Genomic DNA, 18,696 nt, shown 5'->3' with positions numbered 1-18,696 from the left:
AAAAACATAAAAAAAGAGTACAATAACAGAACTTAACAAAAAATAATAAAATAAACACATAAGCAGGTAAAGTCCTGAGAGGTAAGTAAGCTACCCTGAAAGTAACACAAACACAATACGCACACACAACACAACACAAAACCCCTTCCCGTGTCAAAGCTGGCACCCACACTTCTTCCCCAGAGCCCACCCATGACAGGATCTGTGTATTTCTTGGCAGGTGCTGGGGAACTGATATGTAGAAAACTGTCACGGTTACTTTTCACTAGCTTTACTCTCACATGAAGACAAAAGAGAGAGAGAAAATCAAATTAACAGTAACATTTCAATGGTAAAGAAGGGACACTTTACGTTACTCATTTACTTTAGCAGCAGAGGTCAGCGAAGAAAAACACGTAGTAAAGGATTATTTTTATACCACTGCCAAATTTTTGCATGACAGGTTATTAATACTCTCTCTCCCCCCGCAGCAGAAGAGCAGAGAGGCTGAAGAATAAATCACACCAGAAAGCTAGCACCAACTGCCTGTAAACTCACGACCCTAAAGAGCCATGGGATCTGTTATGACTTTATTACAACATTTTCTGGGTTTTCTGAAGAGTAAAGAATTGGGCCTTCTCTCTCTTGGAGGGTGGAGGTGAGCAGCAGAGATGGGACTTATGAGGAAAAAAAAAACAAAACCAACAAAACAGCTTGACTATAAAACACCCCTCTCCCAACCGAGTACCCCCGAAGAGGTCCCCGGATGCAGGGTGGGACAGTGCCCTGGCCCAACCCAGGACCTCCAACCCACAGGCAGCTCGTGCTTCCTGGGGCTGGGCCTGTGCGTGCCTCTCACACGGTCACTGCGACTTTTCTCAGGGCGGTCAAGATTCAAGGTGGACTCATTGGTCTGAATCATGGTGCTTTAAAAAACAAAACCAGGGGCGCCTGGGTGGCGCAGTCGGTTAAGCGTCCGACTTCAGCCAGGTCACGATCTCGCGGTCCGTGAGTTCGAGCCCCGCGTCAGGCTCTGGGCTGATGGCTCGGAGCCTGGAGCCTGTTTCCGATTCTGTGTCTGCCTCTCTCTCTGCCCCTCCCCCGTTCATGCTCTGTCTCTCTCTGTCCCAAAAATAAATAAACGTTGAAAAAAAAAAAAATTAAAAAAAAAAAAAAAACAAAAAGCCAGGCAAGCCACAAAGAACTTAAATGCGAGCCTAAATTCAAAGACTATTCCAAATGTGTTTTTAGTGCCAAATGTTCATGGTGACCTTTCCCCCTTTTTTAAAAAAAAAAAAAAAAAAAAAACCGGGGCGCCTGGGTGGCGCAGTCGGTTAAGCGTCCGACTTCAGCCAGGTCACGATCTCGCGGTCCGTGAGTTCGAGCCCCGCGTCGGGCTCTGGGCTGATGGCTCAGAGCCTGGAGCCTGTTTCCGATTCTGTGTCTCCCTCTCTCTCTGCCCCTCCCCCGTTCATGCTCTGTCTCTCTCTGTCCCAAAAATAAATAAACGTTGAAAAAAAAAAAATTTAAAAAAAAAAAAAAACTTTCTTTTAACATTTATTTATTATTGAGAGACAGACACAGAGTGCCAGCAGGGGAGGGGTAGAGAGAGGGGGCGACAGAGAATTTGAAGTAGGCTCCAGGCTCTGAACTCACAGAGCCCGACGAAGGGCTCGAACTCACAAACCGAGATCGTCACCTGAGCCGAAGTTGGCCGCTTAACCAACTGAGCCACCCAGGCGCCCCGACCTTTCCCCTTTTAACTATGGGAAGGTGAAAGCATCAAGGCCCGCCCACGCTAGCGACTGGGCCAAGGTGAGGTACTCAGAAATCCACACGTCAAGGCCAGGAGTGTGTGAACAGGCCTAAGCTGACCGCGCTGCCCCCATCTGCAGCGACATATCTGGAACCTACTCCCTCACCAGACAATTGATCCCTCACTCACACTTCTGCGTCCCCTGAGGGGAGAGCAGGCAGGGATAAAGGCCAGAGGGTGGGAAAGGACCCCCACCCAAGAGAAGATGTGATTTTAGTGCCCACGGCCGCAGCCAGTGTCCTGACTAACCTTGGCTGCAGGTGGTTGAGAGGGTGTGAACTAATTTTGAGGACCACTCTTCTAGACTCATCTCAATGCTATCTCTTTAAAGACACTTTTCCTGTTTATGTCCAACTACCAACCTCTGCCTGTCCCCCACCCCCACCATGCTCCGACTGGTGCTTTCTCTGGCACCTGAGTCCACGGAGCACCTCTGATGATTTCTGCCTGTTTCTTGCCCATTTCCACCCTTCCCAAGAGGGCAATTCCATGAGAACAGAGGCCTGTCTGGCAGACATCTCGTCCCCCGAGGCAGGGGATGCAGAGCTCCTCCAGGAGTTCACGCAGGATGCTTATGTGCTGCTCTTGACCTCTGAGTCTAGAATCCTAAAAACCCGAGGCATTACCTGAAGACGCTTGCCTGTAATTCGGCAGAATTGTGTGGCGCTGGGAGCACAGGCTGCCTGTCTGAGCTGGTTCCCTGCCTACTAGTTGTATTACCTGTGGGCTTACATCTGACTTAACACTCTCTGCCTCAGTGTCCTTATCTGCCAACTGGGTAGAATAATAGCGCCTATCTGGGAGGGTTGTTGGGTGGAAAGGAAGGATTAAATGAGCCTATAGATCATGGAAAGTGGTTAGAACAGTGCCTGGCAGGGGTGCCTGGGTGGCTCAGTCAGTTAAGCATCCAACTTCGGCTCAGATCATGATCTCCCAGTCCATGGGTTCCAGCCCCGCGTCGGGCTCTGTGCTGACAGCTCAGAGCCTGGAGGCTGCTTCGGATTCTGTGTCTCCCTCTCTCTGCCCCTCTCCCACTCATGCTCTGTCTCTCTCTCTCTCTCTCTCTCAAAAATAAATAAAAACATTAAAAAAATTTTTTTTTTAAAGAACACTATCAGGGAGCCTCAGTGGCTCATTTGGTTAAATGTACAACTTTGGTTCAGGTCATGATCTCCCAGTTCATGGATTTGAACCCCGCATCGGGCTCTGTGCTGACAGCTCAGAGCCTGGAGCCTGCTTCAGATTCTGTGTCTCCCTCTCTCTCTGCCCCTCCACTCATGCTCTGTCTCTCTCTCGCTCTCTCTCAAAAATACATAAACATTAAAAAAAAATTAAGAACAGCGCCTGGCAGTATTAAGTCTTCAATAACTGTTTTCTATTGTTAACCTTCGACAACTGGTGCTACTGTCATGGGCTTACGGTTTGTGCTTAAAAGCCCGAAGTGCCACTGGTGCTGCCTTCAAAGTATCACCTCTCGTGGTGCCTTGGCTAGCCCGAGACCCTCTCAGAGGTGAAACATTCTCTCCTTGACCAAACGCTAGCCAGGCTCCTCTAAGCCCTCTGCTCAGTGACACCCCCAGCTTGGCCTATAAAGACTTGAACAAACATTAACATACTCAAGGCTGCATCCCTGAGATGACTCTAGCCCCCCCTTAAAGTGCCTGCCGGAGAAAACGCAAGGCTTCCAAAAGAACTGACCATTTCTTCCAGAGGACATCTGGCGATAGGGCTCCGGTCTCCAGCGTTGGTTTGGGGGGGGGGGGTTCACATGGATCGACCCCCCTCCAGCTATTTGTAAGTTTTCACTGCCCTGACTGTCCTGAGCCCCTGCTCACCCCCCTCTCCAACCCCTCATTCTCCCTTTAAAACACCCAGTCAGTCACCTCTGCACAAACCAAAATTCGCGCACGTCACACTGGACCCTTCCCTTTTGTGACAGTACGTTGCTGATTAAAATTGGTCCTTTCCACTTTAACCAGTGTCCGGCTTTGTTATCTGTGACAAGAGGACACATTGGGGAAGTAGGCGTGGTCTGGCCGGCCCTGGTCCTGGCTTACGTGGCCCTGAGGGCCACCCCCACCCCCAATCTTCAGGCTTCTCTCTGAAAGCTCAACCTTCTTACCCTCTGGGCTGAGGCAGTGTTCCCTATTTTAATGATTTGCAATTCACCATGAAAATGTATGCTTTAAAAAACAAAAGAAACAAACACAACAAAGTATCACCTCTCAAAACTGCTGGGGGAAGAGAGCCCTAAAAAGAAAATGAACAGCACAACAGGGCCGTACTGTGTTTAAGTGCGTAAAACTACGGGCAAACCTGGCACCCGGCTTCATCCTCCAAACACAGCATCCCTGCTGTCCCCACCCCCGCCCCACGTGGAGGGCGAGCTGCTGCCCACCGCAGCCTGGGAAACTGAGTCACAGCTGAGCGAGGGCAGGCAGGAGGCCCACGCGAGGCTACTGGGCCTTAGTGTGCACTCGGTAACTCGTGCCCGGAGCTTTCACAGCAGATCTCCTCCGGCAGGGAGCAAACGGAAGCCAGACCTCTCGGAGAAGAAATTCTTTTCTAAACACTGTAATTTGCTTCATGAGGACTAATTCGAACTGGACTGGCAGTTAACGGCTGCTCCTGACCTCTCTCCTTCCTGGGCAGCTGGCCCTCAGCACACCAGCTGCCACACCCACTCTGGGGGGGGGGGACAGTTTCTCTTCTCCAATCCCCCTCCCCCAATAAAACAACTGAAAAAAGGACTCATTTGGGCTTTTTTGGGCCAGGGCTTCTCAATCATGGGATCCCAGAGAAACAACCTGATAACAGCTGCCGGGGTGAGCTCCGGGCAGGGAAGAAAGTAAATGCACACAAAGGAGCAAGGCCACCTGCATCGCCCGTCGGGGGTTGGGGGGGAATCGATGGCCTGAGCTCCAGCTTCCCTCCTGTTACAAACCCTGCAGGCTCCTCCATGACTGACAGCCCCACAGACGGCTGCAGCGATGGTCAGTGGGTGGTAGAAAATCAGTGCGTACCTGCACATGTAAATTGACAAAACAGAATACGGGTTGATCTTCGCTTTTAGCGGGATCCATATTTGCAAATTCACCTACTTGCTAAAATGCACGCGTAACTGCATAATCAACACTTGGCAGTGCGTTCACGGTCATTTGTGGATCTGAGGTGCCCGACGTGAACATTCCCAGCTGAGGCAGATCAAGGGGACATTCCGCCTTCCGTCTCAGCTTCTGTACCATGTACACATGTCCTCTTAACGGTCTGTTTAGTGCCATGTCTTTGCATTTCTGCTTATTGTTGGTGATACCGCTATTTAAAATCAGCCCCGAAGTGTGAAGTCCACTGTTCATAGGCACAGAGGCTGTGATGGCCTTACGGAGAAAACATGTGCCACATAGATAAGCTTTGTTTGGGCAGGAGTATCAGCGCTGTTGGCCATGAGTCCAATGTTAAGGAATCAACAATACATATTACAGAAGTCCCTTTAAGCAGAAACACACGGAAAACAAGGTTGTACACTGATCCGATGACAGAAATGCTATGACCAGAGGCTCACAGAAACTTAACCCTGTATTTTCTCTAGAACAAATGGGTCAGTATTCGCTAATTCAGTGATTGTGGTAAAGTCACAGAACATCACTACACCACAAATAATGAGAATCCGACTGGATGTTGTTTTTAAAAAATGTATTGGGGTGCCTGGGTGGTTTGGTCAGTTGAGCATCCAACTCTTGATTTTGACTCAGGTCATGATCCCAGGGTTGTGAGATTGAACCTCGTGTCAGACTCTGTGTTAAGTGTGGAACCTGCTTAGGATTCTCTCTCTCTCTCTCTCTCTCTCTCTCTCTGCTCCTCTCCCCCCCATGCATGTTCTCTCTCTCTCCCAAAATAAATAAATAAATAAACAAATGGATAAAATAAAAATATACTAATATTCTCTGCCACCTAATAACTAACAGAACAGCCATCCAAATTCATTTTGACATAAACACTTTCGATTAAATGTAATAAACATGTATTAACTACCAATGGCCAGACTATACAAAACCAATGAGACACATCCCTACTTTAAAGAGTTTGATACTAAAAAAATTTTTTTGATTCAAAAATAATCACAGATTTTATTAAAAGGAGAAAACTTTGGGGCGCCTGGGTGGCGCAGTCGGTTAAGCGTCCGACTTCAGCCAGGTCACGATCTCGCGGTCCGTGAGTTCGAGCCCCGCGTCGGGCTCTGGGCTGATGGCTCAGAGCCTGGAGCCTGTTTCCGATTCTGTGTCTCCCTCTCTCTCTGCCCCTCCCCCGTTCATGCTCTGTCTCTCTCTGTCCCAAAAATAAATAAACGTTGAAAAAAAAAATTAAAAAAAAAAAAAAGGAGAAAACTTTGGATAAAAGGAGCAAAACTTCAGAAAGAACAACTTGATACCTAATGTCTTTGACTCACTGGTATATCTAATCGAATCACCTTGTAGTCACTCGAAGAATTACAACCAGAATTCTATGCAAGGAGCTTTACACATAATTACCTTATTCATTATCACAACCCTATGAGATTCATATCATCATCAACTCTTCCGTCAAGGAAAGAACCAAGCCTTAGAGCGATTTTTTTTCTACTCCCCTCAAATCTTTCAAGCAAGTAAGTGCCACACTTGAGAGGTGAATCCCAAGCGTATTTGCCTCCAACACTCTATCCACTGAACCTCGCTGCTGCCCTGGGCTTGTGTCCATTTTGTTTGAAAGACAGGCCACCCCCCTGTGAAGTTACAGACAGGTCTAGAAATCATTCTAGGAAAGGGCTCTGGGAACTGGAGGCACAAGAGAGGAGGATTGTGGTTAAATACGTTTGGGGAGTGTGGACTTCTCCTCCCCACTGAAAACTCATTAAGTGTTTTAACCAATGAAAACCACTGTTTTAACATGCTCTGAAGTTCTCTGCAATAAAAAGCAACTCGTGTTTGTGTGTGTGCTTCAGAAGCACTATACTAACAATTAGCAAGAACCACAGAAGGTTCTCAAGGTCAGCGCACAAGGATGGCAGGCACACATTTGTGAAGCAGGTGGGTTCTGATAGGTCCATGTAGTGCATTAAAAATGAAGCTGTTGAACTTTGTTTAATTGAGTCGGGTTTGATTTTCAAATTCATTTGTCCATGGGAGTTTTGCTCACTTGGGGAAAGATGACATCAATGTACAATGACAGAAGCGTCACATTCAGAATGGAGAAAGAGCAACCCGGCCCCACGTGACGATGTGTTCTCTCCCTTTGGGTGGGCACCTAGCCCAGGGTCTAACATTTTACTTGTTGACCTTGATCTAGACACCACATTAGAACAAGTTCCCACCCAGGAAGGGGGGGTGCAGACTTTTTTTTTTTTAAGTGGCTAAAACAGGGGCACCTGGGTGGCTCAGTTAGGTCAGCAACCAACTCTTGATCTCGGCTCAGGTCATGAACTCACAGTTTCTGGGACTGAGCCCCACATGGAGCTCTGCACTGACCAGGAGCCTCTTGAGATTCTCTCTCTCCCTCTCTCTCTCTCTGCCTCTCCCTCACTCCTGCGCGCACTCTCTCTCAAAGATAAATAAATATTTGAAAAAAAAAATACAGTGGCTAAACCAGCATACAAATTTTTCTTTGATTTTAAATATGTCTCTTCCCAGTATATGTTATTTAAAACATTCTTTATGGTAACTATTGCTGTGAATTCCCTCTATTAATGCTGTAAATAGATCTGGTTTCAATACAATGGATGATAAGCTCCATCTCTCCCTCCTACCAAATCTTTGCAATAAGATTTCTTTTTTCTCTCTCTTTTTTTTTAATGTTTATTTATTTTTGAGAGAGGAAGACAGAGTGCCAGTCGGGGGGGGGGGGGCAGAGAGAGGGAGACACAGAATCCGAAGCAGGCTCCACGCTCCGAGCTGTCAGCACAGGGCCTGACACGGGGCTCAAACCCACAAACTATGAGATCATGACCTGAGCTGAAGTTGGATGCTTAACTGACTGAGCCACCCAGGCGCCCCTGCAACAAGGTTTCTAATTAAGGCAAAATATTTTCTACTTTTCAGTTCATGTATCAACCTCAGCACAATTTTAGTGCTGGCTTATGGGTCATTTGTTTTTCTTGAAGAGCTGTATTGAGAGAGTGGTAGTGGCTTGAATCCTGCCTGAACACTGGAATCACAGGTCTTAAATAAGAGATGAGGTGACAGAAATTGTTTTTCAAGGATGAGTTAACATTTATGGCAGGAGAAAAGACCCCAAAGCGTTTACAGACTAATGGGGGAGACGAGCACGTAACACCAGAATACGGGAAGGGCCATAAAAAAGGACGTGGCCACTCTGAACCACCCCAGGGGAGAGTGTGAGGTCAGGAGGCCCAGGCTGTGTCCTGAAGGTTGAGCGCCAGCCAAGGGGTGAAGAAAGCATGTGTGGAGGAACAGTGTCCAGGAGGAGAAAACAGGAGCTGAGTCAGGGAGGCAGGAAAGAGCCTGCTTCGTATTTCTGAGAGATGAGGCAATGGTGGAGAAGTGGGCAGGCCCCACAAACTGGGCCATGCCCAGGATACAACAATGCCAGCCCTAACTTTGCCAACACCATGAGAAAGCAGTGACCTCTCTGAGCCTCAGTTTCCCCATCTATGTGAGGGTAATTACAACACAAAATGAGGCCATGCATGTGAGTGTAAGCTGGGTTCTTGAACCACATCGTGATGGTGTAAAGGATGAAAATTAACAAGATGTCTCAGCTTCATACTTCTCAAAGGAGCCCAGAAGGCATTGTTTCAGCAGCTGAAAGGTAGCACCAAATTTCTTCTTGGCATTTTTCTATGCAACAACTGTGCAATCTAAGTACTAAATCTCTATGCCTTTTTTCTCCTGTTAGGACTCAACCATTCTGGATGAGGCCTATTTGATTTGTCCCCTTTGGCCCCCAAAGGACCTTGTGGCTTTGCTTTGATGCTGAAGTTTTTGTCTGTGGCAAAGCAGTGGGAAGCAAACCACCCATTGCGAAGATGGCCTCGGTCAAAGATGGCCGAAGATGGCCTTCCAGCTCACGTGCTCTCCCGCAGTGTGACCTTGTCTCTCCCTATCATGAGGTGGATTCTCATCCTTGTCCCCTGGAATCTGAGCCTTGTTTGACCAATAGAATGCAGGAGAAATGATTCTGGGACTTCTGCCTGGTTCTCAGAGCACACACTCTTGGGTGTTCCCACTTGGAACCCCGCCACGATACTGGGAGAAGCCTGGGCTGTGTGGAGAGGCCATGTGGAGGTGTTCCCATCAACAGCTCCCTCTGAGCTGACAGCAGCTTTAACAGGCTGGCCAAGTGAGTGGCTATTGAACATCTGGCTCATTGAGTCTTCAGATGGTGGGGCACCTGGGTGGCTCAGTCAGGTAAGCGTCCGACTTCGGCTGAAGTCATGATCTTGCGGTTTGTGAGTTCGAGCCCCGCATCGGGCTCTGTGCTGACAGCTCAGAGCTTGGAGCCTGCTTCAGATTCTGTGTCTCCCTCTTTCTCTGTTCCTCCCCTGATCATGCTCTGTTTCTCTGTCTCTCAAAAATGAATAAATATTTTAAAAATTTTAAAAAAAAGTCTTCAGATGGCTCCAGCCCCACCCAACCACTTAGTGCAACCTCATGAGAGACCCCAAGCAGGAATGCTCAGGCAAGCCACAGAAGCGTAAGAGATCGTAGCAAATTGCTGGTTTATGCTTCCACGTTTTTTTTTTTGGTGGGGGGGGGGGCTGTTACACAGCAACGGACAGGTGGAACAGCCAATAAAATATTTCGGATGTGGGTTTGGCCCATGACCTGGAAAGCCGTGTGGAGGAAGGATTCGATACTGGGGGTGAGAGGCCAGCAGGTGACCAGGATCCCAGACCGGCCTAACGGGAAGGCATGGGAAGGCACAAGAAGGCCCAGGCCATGTTGAGCGCAGGCCCCACCCTGAAACACAGAACCTACTGCCCCGACAAGACTCAGTGCACACGCCGCTCCCTCATGTCCACGTGCCCAGGGAATTCCCACGGTGATGCCGCCTGGAGATGAGCACATGTGAGGAGAAAGAACACTGCCCTGCCCGGTGGAAGCCTCCCCTTCCATCCCAGCCCACCAGTGCCCGGATTTCAGCAGATGATGACAGCTAACCCATCCGGGGACCGCATACTTCAGCACCAAGGTCAATTCCCTTGGAAGGCTTCTGGGTGCAGCCCACACTCCGAACTGCCTCTCTCTGCCCTTTGAGAAGCTGCACACGACAGGCAGGCAAAACACTTTTTAGAAAAATTCAAAGCTGGTGATGATGCTGCTGATGCGGATGGTGAGGGCGATCAAAAACACACAACCCCTCAAAAACTATTTGACATTGCTACGGGGGCTCGGTCAAAATGGCACATGATTGGAAGAACGGGGTTCCCCCAGCCAATGAGAAAGCAGCGCAGGTTGCCAGGGTACGGACAGGGGAGGGGCAGAGTTTACCAAGGGCATAAACACCAGCATGTCGCCCCGGGAACCAGAGCAACACAGGAGTCAGGAGTGAGATGCAGAACGCGAGGTGACGCCTACGGGAGGCCAGGAGATGTAAAAGCAATGCAGCGGGAGGAGGCCCGGGGCAGAGAGTGGACCCCTTGGGAGAGCACCCCCCTGGAAGCCAGGACCACACAGAGAAACCCACGCCCAGGAGAAGACGGTAAAAGCCTGGACCCAAGGCAAGGGTGGCCAAGGACCTGGCTTCTAGCAGAAGCACGGTGCTGCCGGTGGGTCAAAGAAGCCAGCATATCGGGCGGCTCGAGCAGCCTCCTTATAATTAAGGAGTTAGCAACCCCAAGCGGGTGAGGACTCAGAAATAAGGAAGATTAGAAAGTCAGCAGTGCATGTTTTTACTCACCCCATTTGTCCCTAGGACACCTCTCTGGACGGGGAAGGTCTGAGATCCATCTGGAAGAGCGTTTCTCAAATCAAGAGATGCTACTCGGAGAAAGGGTTTCACAGCCAAGCAGGTGAAGGAAAACTGTGTGAAGAGAGTCCCACAGGTCTGTACGAAAAGACTCAGCTGACTGCTGTCTCCAAGAGGGGGTATACAGCATTCAACGTTTCAGAGGCTTTCGGTCAATAACCACAAAACCCTTTTGTGATTGTTTTGCTTGTTTTTGTTGTTGTTGTTTTTGTTTTGTTTTTTAATTTTTTTTAATGTTTATTCGCTTTTGAGAGACAGAGTGTGAATGGGGGAGGGGCAGAGAGAGAGAGGGAGACACAGAATGTGATGCAGGCTCCAGGCTCTGAGCTGTCAGCACAGAGCCCGACGTGGAGCCCCAACCCACCAACCGTGAGATCATGACCTGAGCCGATGTCGGACGCTCAACGGACTGAGCCACCCAGGCGCCCCTTGCTTGTTTTTTGTCATGGAGCATTTTGAAGTCGCGTTTTCTTTGGAAAGTTTGCTTTAGTCTTCTCTCCCAGTTAGTTTCTTCATCAGAGCTGGGACTGGACTCTGTATGCACAGTTTCCCTTTAATTTTCAACACAGAGCCACACTCTGAGGTTATTTCCTAAGGCGTGGCCCCGGTCAGGCCGCTTCCTCCTCGGTGCCAGGCAGAGCTACGTGCAGAGATGGCACTGGGAGCGTTCAGACCCTCAGAAGGGTGGGGGCCCACTAAGTCAGGCCGGGGCGAGGAAGCCGCCCACTGCTTTGGGGTGGCTGTCCCTCTGCCTCCTTCAGGCTGTTGGTCTGGCAGCTTAGAGGAGACAGGCAAATGCACGATGGTCTCAGTCCTGACACAGGCCCAGTACCATTTGAGACGAATTTTTCTGTTCTTTCAGGTGGTCCATTGGGTTGGGTAGTTTTGATAGGAACTGAGAGCTGGCAGGGGAGCTGTGGAGGGTAGAGGCCCCGAGGCAGAGTGCAGTACTATTTGCCGGTGGGTTTATAGGACAACTCCTGACCCTACTCCACTTTGGACCATGGGAGCCACCACCAAAAGGGTGTGGCAATGACGGGAAGGAGCCCTGACCCTGCAAACCCCTTAGAGTGAGTCCTCAGCAGCCTCGCGGGCCCTTGATTTATACGTGCCTAGAAGCAACGCTGCCATCTTGTCCTGGGGGCCCTTCCTTTGGTTACTGTCACTTGTGGCCATACGTCATCTTGCCTGATTCAGATACGGTCTGTGACTTTTGGAATTTGTACCTCACAGTGACGAACAGGACATCTCCATATAACAGGGTTGCGAGTGCTCTGTATGATGGACGGAGGTGTGTAGAATGAGTGGGGGCCCCGCTCTAGCTGAGGGCTGGGGGGAACTCCACCTAATCCATTCAGCACCACCCGGGCTACCAAACTCAGGGCTGGACACAGACATGTGCTTGGTGTTTGTTTTTTGTTTTTTTAAGCCGAAGGGAAAGGAAGGAAGAAAACAAGTATCAGGACAGTGCCATCTGATACAATCTAAAGAGGACCTTCACCAGACAAATAAAACAAACAACAACACTCCAAACATTTGCTCCAAATATAGTTAAGTCCCACAGTGGGACCAGGATTGCCCTTCGAGTCCAGTATTCTGGAGAGTACAAGGCCCTTATAAGGAAAGGTTGTCATGCCAGGCCAGGATCAGCCCTCCCATTTAATCAATGGTGACCTCGACGGGTGACTGCAGACGTGGGCTTCCCGCCCCCAGAGTGTGTTCAAACCACAGTGGGGGTTTGGGTGCCCCGCTGAGACTCAGAGGGGTCAGTCCCTTATTTGCTCATTCTGACTTTGGCATGCTTCCCCTGGGATCAATCCCAGTGTTTGTTCACCCTGACTTTGTCATATCATCCCTATTCAGCTTCTGGGCTAAAGTGAACTGGGTCATAAGGTACGATCTGTCCTCCAGGCAGCAAGCTCCTCTCAGGGGGAAAGAGCTGAAAAAGAGAGCAGTAGGTTCATATAACTTTATGGGGAAAGAGAAGAAATACAGGAGCTGAGCTGAAGTCCCTTCTCCCGTGACCGAAGAAGAAAGTCAGTTTCATTCGTGTGGAGATTCAAGATGGGGAAAGCCAGCCAAAGGTAACATGAAAAGTAAAGTTCAGCCGAGTCTAATGGGCACAGGTTGTAATTGTACAGCCATGGCACCCAGTTGCAGAGATTCAACGAAGCTTCCAGAAACTGTGATAATCCTCCCAGACATGGACTCTGCCCGGTTCTGGAGCATGTGAGACGCTTCACAAAGATGTCTGGACGTTTGCACATCTTCCTTCTCAGCTTAGGCAGAAGTTCTATCTGCCTGTGTGCCTTCACGGACAGGCCTGGTAGACGTGCTGCCAAGGGGAGCACGTCACGGGCAGGTCTGGGCCCCCCTCCCTCTGCCATGCTTTGTCATCAGAAGAATTAGCTCCGCCTTATCCCCAAAAGCCAGGTCTATATTGAGGAATATGGACTTGAGTGACCTTAGGAGAAATTAAAATAAGCTTGGCATCATGTGGCTTTCGGCACAGCCTGAGGACCGATGTGCTTGGGAGACGCTGGACACAGGCCTGTCTGGCTCAGGAGACTGACTACAGCGGAGGATAATGGCTTCTTCATGGTTTTTCTTCCCAGGGCCTGCAAGAGTCCCGGACCCAGGTCTCTAAGAGGCACTTAGCAGTTGTCTGGCTCTCAGCCCGGCCGAGAGGAATCCTTTCCACAGCGCTCTTGGCCAAGTCCTTTCCCGTGATGCCTACAGATCCATCACCTTGGCTCTGAATCAGGTGGGGACTCACCTCACAGAGGAAGTCTAGGGAGAGGAGAAAACAGGCACTGAGGGGGTCACTTCAGGCCAGCAAGGAGAGGCTAGCAGGGAAAGTCACTGCTGGAGTTACCTGAAGAGACAGCCACGAAGATAAAACTGAAAGATGATAAGTTAAGGAGAAACCAGAGCTCCCGGGAAGTCTGAGTCTCCCCTCAGGGGAAGCAGAACACCCTGGAAGCCTGCCACGTGGGCTGACCTCACCCCTGTGATCGGACCCGAGCAAGCACAAAGCTTATTATCAGAGGCAGGGGAGGGCTGTGAATCCCACGGCCAGGAGACCCAACACACAGATGACGTCACTTCTCCCAGGAAGTGGCGTTTCTGAGGCGCAGGTGACACTAACCAGGTCTTAGGTCAAACACTACAGAAAATGAACACACCTCGCGTGTATGAGGTATGAAAGTGATACCTCCTGAAGCAGGGATTGCAAACCCATTCACCTTTCTGTGTGTGTGTGTGTGTGTGTGTGTGTGTGTGTGTGTGTGTTGGGGCGGGGGGGGGGGCGGCGGGGAGGTGTCACTTCCTAAGAAAATGTGGAATCTGAATTCAGGGGGAGCTCTGTCTTACGAAAACACAAATTTCTGGCAGGCAGGGGAGGGAGGTATTGCAGAACTGAAGGGGGGCTGACCTCTGCAAAGGCCTCTGTTGAGGTGTGGTGGGAAGTCCTTCCTTAGCTGCCTGTGGCATGGGGGGCTGCGGGTCCCTGCTCCCCTCCCCACACCCATGGCCTCTGACTCTGCAGAGCCTCCCCTGAGGGCCTGCATGGTCTCACCAGCTTGTGCCTATCTGCATTCCCATGAAAACAGTTTAAAGATCCAACCACAATTCCCAGGCAGGTAATGAGGCCCAAAGAAAACAAGGGCTACGGGCCTAGAGCAACAAACAATCTAACGCACTCATGATGCCCTAAGGCAGGCGCACCACCCCGGGCCACTAGTTTAGGATTTCCACTCTAGGTGCTGGAGTTTCTAGCCCAACTCCAGAAGTGGCTTCTAGCCACTCTGGGACTTCTAGATCAACTCCAGAAGTGAGGGCTGCCCGTCTCCGCTAAAGCTGGGTGGCATCATGGCATCAGTGAGCTCTGGGAGGGAGTTGGTGCTGGCTAAAAAGCTGTAAAAGGCCAATACATACGATTTGAATGAAGCTTATTTTCCGCTTAATAGGCAAGTGAATGGCACAAAAAAAGAACCCATGTTTCCAGCTAATCAGGAGTCATTAGGCATTTATGAGAGCTCTATCACCAGTTACTTTGTTTGGAACCACAAAGAAGTTACACTGGGCTTACCTACACTGCACTCTACCAATAGATGAGCTTAAAAAAATGTTCATATCGGGGCGCCTGGGTGGCGCAGTCAGTTGGGCGTCCGACTTCAGCCAGGTCACGATCTCGCGGTCCGTGAGTTCGAGCCCCGCGTCAGACTCTGGGCTGATGGCTCAGAGCCTGGAGCCTGCTTCCGATTCTGTGTCTCCTTCTCTCTCTGCCCCTCCCCCGTTCATGCTCTGTCTCTCTCTGTCCCAAAAATAAATAAACGTTGAAAAAAAAAATTAAAAAAAAAATGTTCATATCATATTTGTGCATATGATTCTTTATGAAAATTAACACCCCAGAACCTACTATGGTGCATTCGAAACAATTTCTGAATTAATACAGTTGACCCTTGAATAACACAGGAATTGGCACAGCAACCCAACCCCCACAGAGCTGAAAATCTAAGTATTAACTTCGACTCCCCCAAAACGTAACTATCAATAGCCTACTGATGACCAGAAGCCTTACACACAGTTGATTCACACGTTTGGGATATCATATACGGGATTCTTAAAGTAAGCTAGGGAAAAGAAAATGGTACTCAGAAAATCATCAGGAAGAGGCAATATATTTCTAGTACTGCATTGTATTTATTGGGGGGGGAAAAAAGCTCACTCATAAATGGACCCACACAGTTCACACCCGTGTTGTACAAGGGTTGGCTGTGCCGGTTGACTCAATCGCCTTATCTGTCACCCTAAAACTATATGCTGACTACCTACCTATGGAAACATTTATTTCCACTGAACCTCTGGACGTGGTTGAACAGTTGCTCCAGTAATTAGAAGTATCACAAAAGATGTCCATTGTTTAAGAACATTCTAGCTCTGGGCAGTCCCTGTGCATTCACTTTTCTCCAGCATTCACCAGGCTCCAGCCATGTGCTAGGTCCGGATAGGCCCCCTAGGAGTTGCCCACCTGCCTCAGAAGCTCGTCAAGGGGACAATCAGTGTATTTGATCTTGTACACTCATTTGAAAACCAAAGGTATATTATAGTCTTCATATGGGCTACTGATACCTAAGGGAATTCTCCCGGGCTCCTTGGAGCTAAGGTCTCCTCAGGGCTAAGTGCTTTGCATAAGCAGATGCCTTATGCCATAACTTTAGGTAAGTGGGCAAACTGAAGCACAACCTAAATATTTTTTAAATAAGAATTTTCCATAGTCATTAAGCAATCTGTAACTGGCCCTTGAGAAATCAATGCAATCTGCAAAGCCCATGAGGTCAGATTTCTAAAGAATGGAAAATGGGAAGGCAAGACTCATGACCTTGTACGAATACAATAAAACAGCACACATTATTCAGGAAGCTCAAATAAACTAAGCTTTAAGAAAGAAAAAAAAAAAAACAACACATAACAGAAGATGGACAGAAAGGACTAAGAGTGGCTGGTCAGAGTCGATGATGTGATAGACATGTAGGAAAAAAAATGAATTCTTTTGAGCTTCCATTTTTTTCATGTGTGGGGTCAACGAACTTTACTTAGGAAAGGCGGCACTAACTAAAGCTTGAGTTTAGAACAAAAGATAATGAAAGATTGTCTGGTTGGGCATTTACAAGAAATTCAAGTCTGCAGGTCTGAGCAAGTCAAACCCGAGGGTGGCCGAAGCAGTCTCAAATCTTTGCTGGCAATCTTGGACAAATATTAAGGAATGACGCTATACTGATGTTCAAAAGAGGACCAAACTGGCTCTGTCTCTAAGATCAATCAGCTTGTTCATTAGTCTCCAGCAAAAATTGAGAATCAATTATTGATCAGATGAATTAAAAACAGCAGGTGATCAACAGCACAATCAGCAAGAACATTCTCCCTGCCTCTGATTGGGTTGGTAACAACACAGGCAGGAATGGGAGATAATATAGGCCAAAAAATATTTTGATTTCCACAAGGCCTGTGACATAATTCTTCACGATATTTTTGTAGATGAAATGGTGAATCACCATGTGGCAGGAGAGAGGGCTCCTGAGTTTAACACTGTCCTAGATAAGCTGTTTCTCAGTGTATTAGATGAAGGCATACTTACTGCATTTTTTAATAACCACTCTAAGAGGAATGGCTAGAGAACTGATAGAACCTAGGATCTAAATTATCCCAGCTGACTGAATAACCAAACTCATAAGAGAGATAAACAGAAATCCCTATATCTAAGTTCAGAGAAATTCACCTCACACGACAGCAGCTCATACAGAAAATACCTAACTAGTTGATCACAAATGACACAAGCCACATCCCTACTGACATCATGGGTACAGCACCAGCATGTTTTAGGGGTACCACACTCCTGCACTCAGCCTGTCTGGGCCCCACACTGGGCACTTCCACATGGTAAGAAAGATGGAAACCGTGTAGGTGGCAGTGGGAGGGGCGGGGACAGGGCAACAGGGAGGTTCTGCTTCTGGGCACGAGAACTGTCGCTATCTGTAAGGTTGTCAAAAGGAATTGGGCCATTAGCCAGGAATGAGTGGAAGGTGGGATAATGGTCTCTTAGGTCCCTCCCAACTTCAAGATGCGGTACAGAAATCAAGGCCCTGCCTTACCATTCTCCTCACTTAACTGAAGGGAAACATATCGTTCAGTAGTGTTGGAATCCTATGATGAATTACATTTCCTGAATCTCTATTATCCTAATGATCTTCCCAGATTGAAACTTGAAAATCCATATTGCCATCAACTTCTCTAGATTCGTTTTAGAAATAGATTTGATACACATGTGCCTTAAGATTAACTTTGCAATGTGACAGAGAGTCCCCTTAACCTGAGCAGAAATGTACTGTGTGCAGGGTAGAGTGCTAGGCCACAAGATAGCAGTACCGGATGCTGACCCCCCTCTGCCATCTATCAGTGGGAACACTGACCCTTCTGTACCTCTTCTGAGCTTCAGCATGGTCATTTAGGAAATTAAAAAAAAAAAAAAAACATTGAGATTAATAATGTTTAACTTACAGGACTGCTCTAAGATGTAAAAAGATGTAATTGTGTCTTATGTACTCCATACTACCAAACAAATATAACATCAATATTTGGAAATATTGAATAACCTCACAGCTGGGAATAAAACCACTGTCTCCATTTCCAAAGATTCCTAAATGGGTTCCATCCAGTCAGTCTCTAATAAGGGATGATGAAGGAAGAAAAGGATTCTTTTAAATAGGATTTAGAAACAGCCAGTTCGAGTCTTCCAATACTAATTTAAATATCTAGATAGATAAAATTAATCTTCTGCATGACATTATGACTCATAAACTGTGGAGGCAGTGGGCCTGGTTTTGAATCCTGGCTTTGCCACTTACAAGCTGTGTGATCTTGGGCAAACTTTCAACCTCTCTGTGGCTCAGGTTTCTCATCAGTAAACTGAGCATAATAACTGTACCTACGTTAAACAGTTGTTGTAAGGGATTAAATCAGTTATACAAGTCAAGATCTTTCAATACGGCCTGACTCATAATAGAGACCACCTGCTTGCTACTGTGACTACAATTATTGTTATTGTATGTGTTTGCTTAAAACCACCTACATCTCTTAGGCACATGCTGAGGCTCATATATTGTCCTTTTACAGAAAATTAGAGGAGGTAAAACCAATCCAGTTCTTCCCAATCCTGTTCTGGAGCAGCCATCTTGGGCACATGCTGCTGAGTCTATCTCCCACAAAGCCTGCTGGCTTCAGAATATCTCAGCATGAGGGGATGGTGCTGACAGCTTGGGTTAATGAAATACTGAAATATTCAGGGTACAGAGAAGGGAACCATGAACGGCAGATTTCTACACCCGGAGTCCTTCATTAATATTGTGAAGTCTTTCTGGCCTAACAGCCTCCAGAGTGAG

General features: G+C 48.1%; 1 protein-coding gene across 3 annotated transcripts in view; it reads right to left on the bottom strand.

The window, feature by feature from the left end:
* DAPK1 (death associated protein kinase 1) overlaps window positions 1–18,696 on the bottom strand; it is a 188,731-nt gene that overhangs the window by 90,356 nt on the left and 79,679 nt on the right. The window lies entirely within an intron of this gene.

This window comes from Lynx rufus, unplaced genomic scaffold, assembly GCF_022079265.1.
Source record: "Lynx rufus isolate CCGP_SWC_20201006 ecotype Redwood Valley unplaced genomic scaffold, mLynRuf1.p SCAF_10, whole genome shotgun sequence".
In the NCBI taxonomy this organism is placed as follows: domain Eukaryota; kingdom Metazoa; phylum Chordata; class Mammalia; order Carnivora; family Felidae; genus Lynx; species Lynx rufus.
The sequence above is the reverse complement of the archived record's forward strand: the minus strand, read 5'-3'. Positions and strand labels throughout refer to the sequence as shown.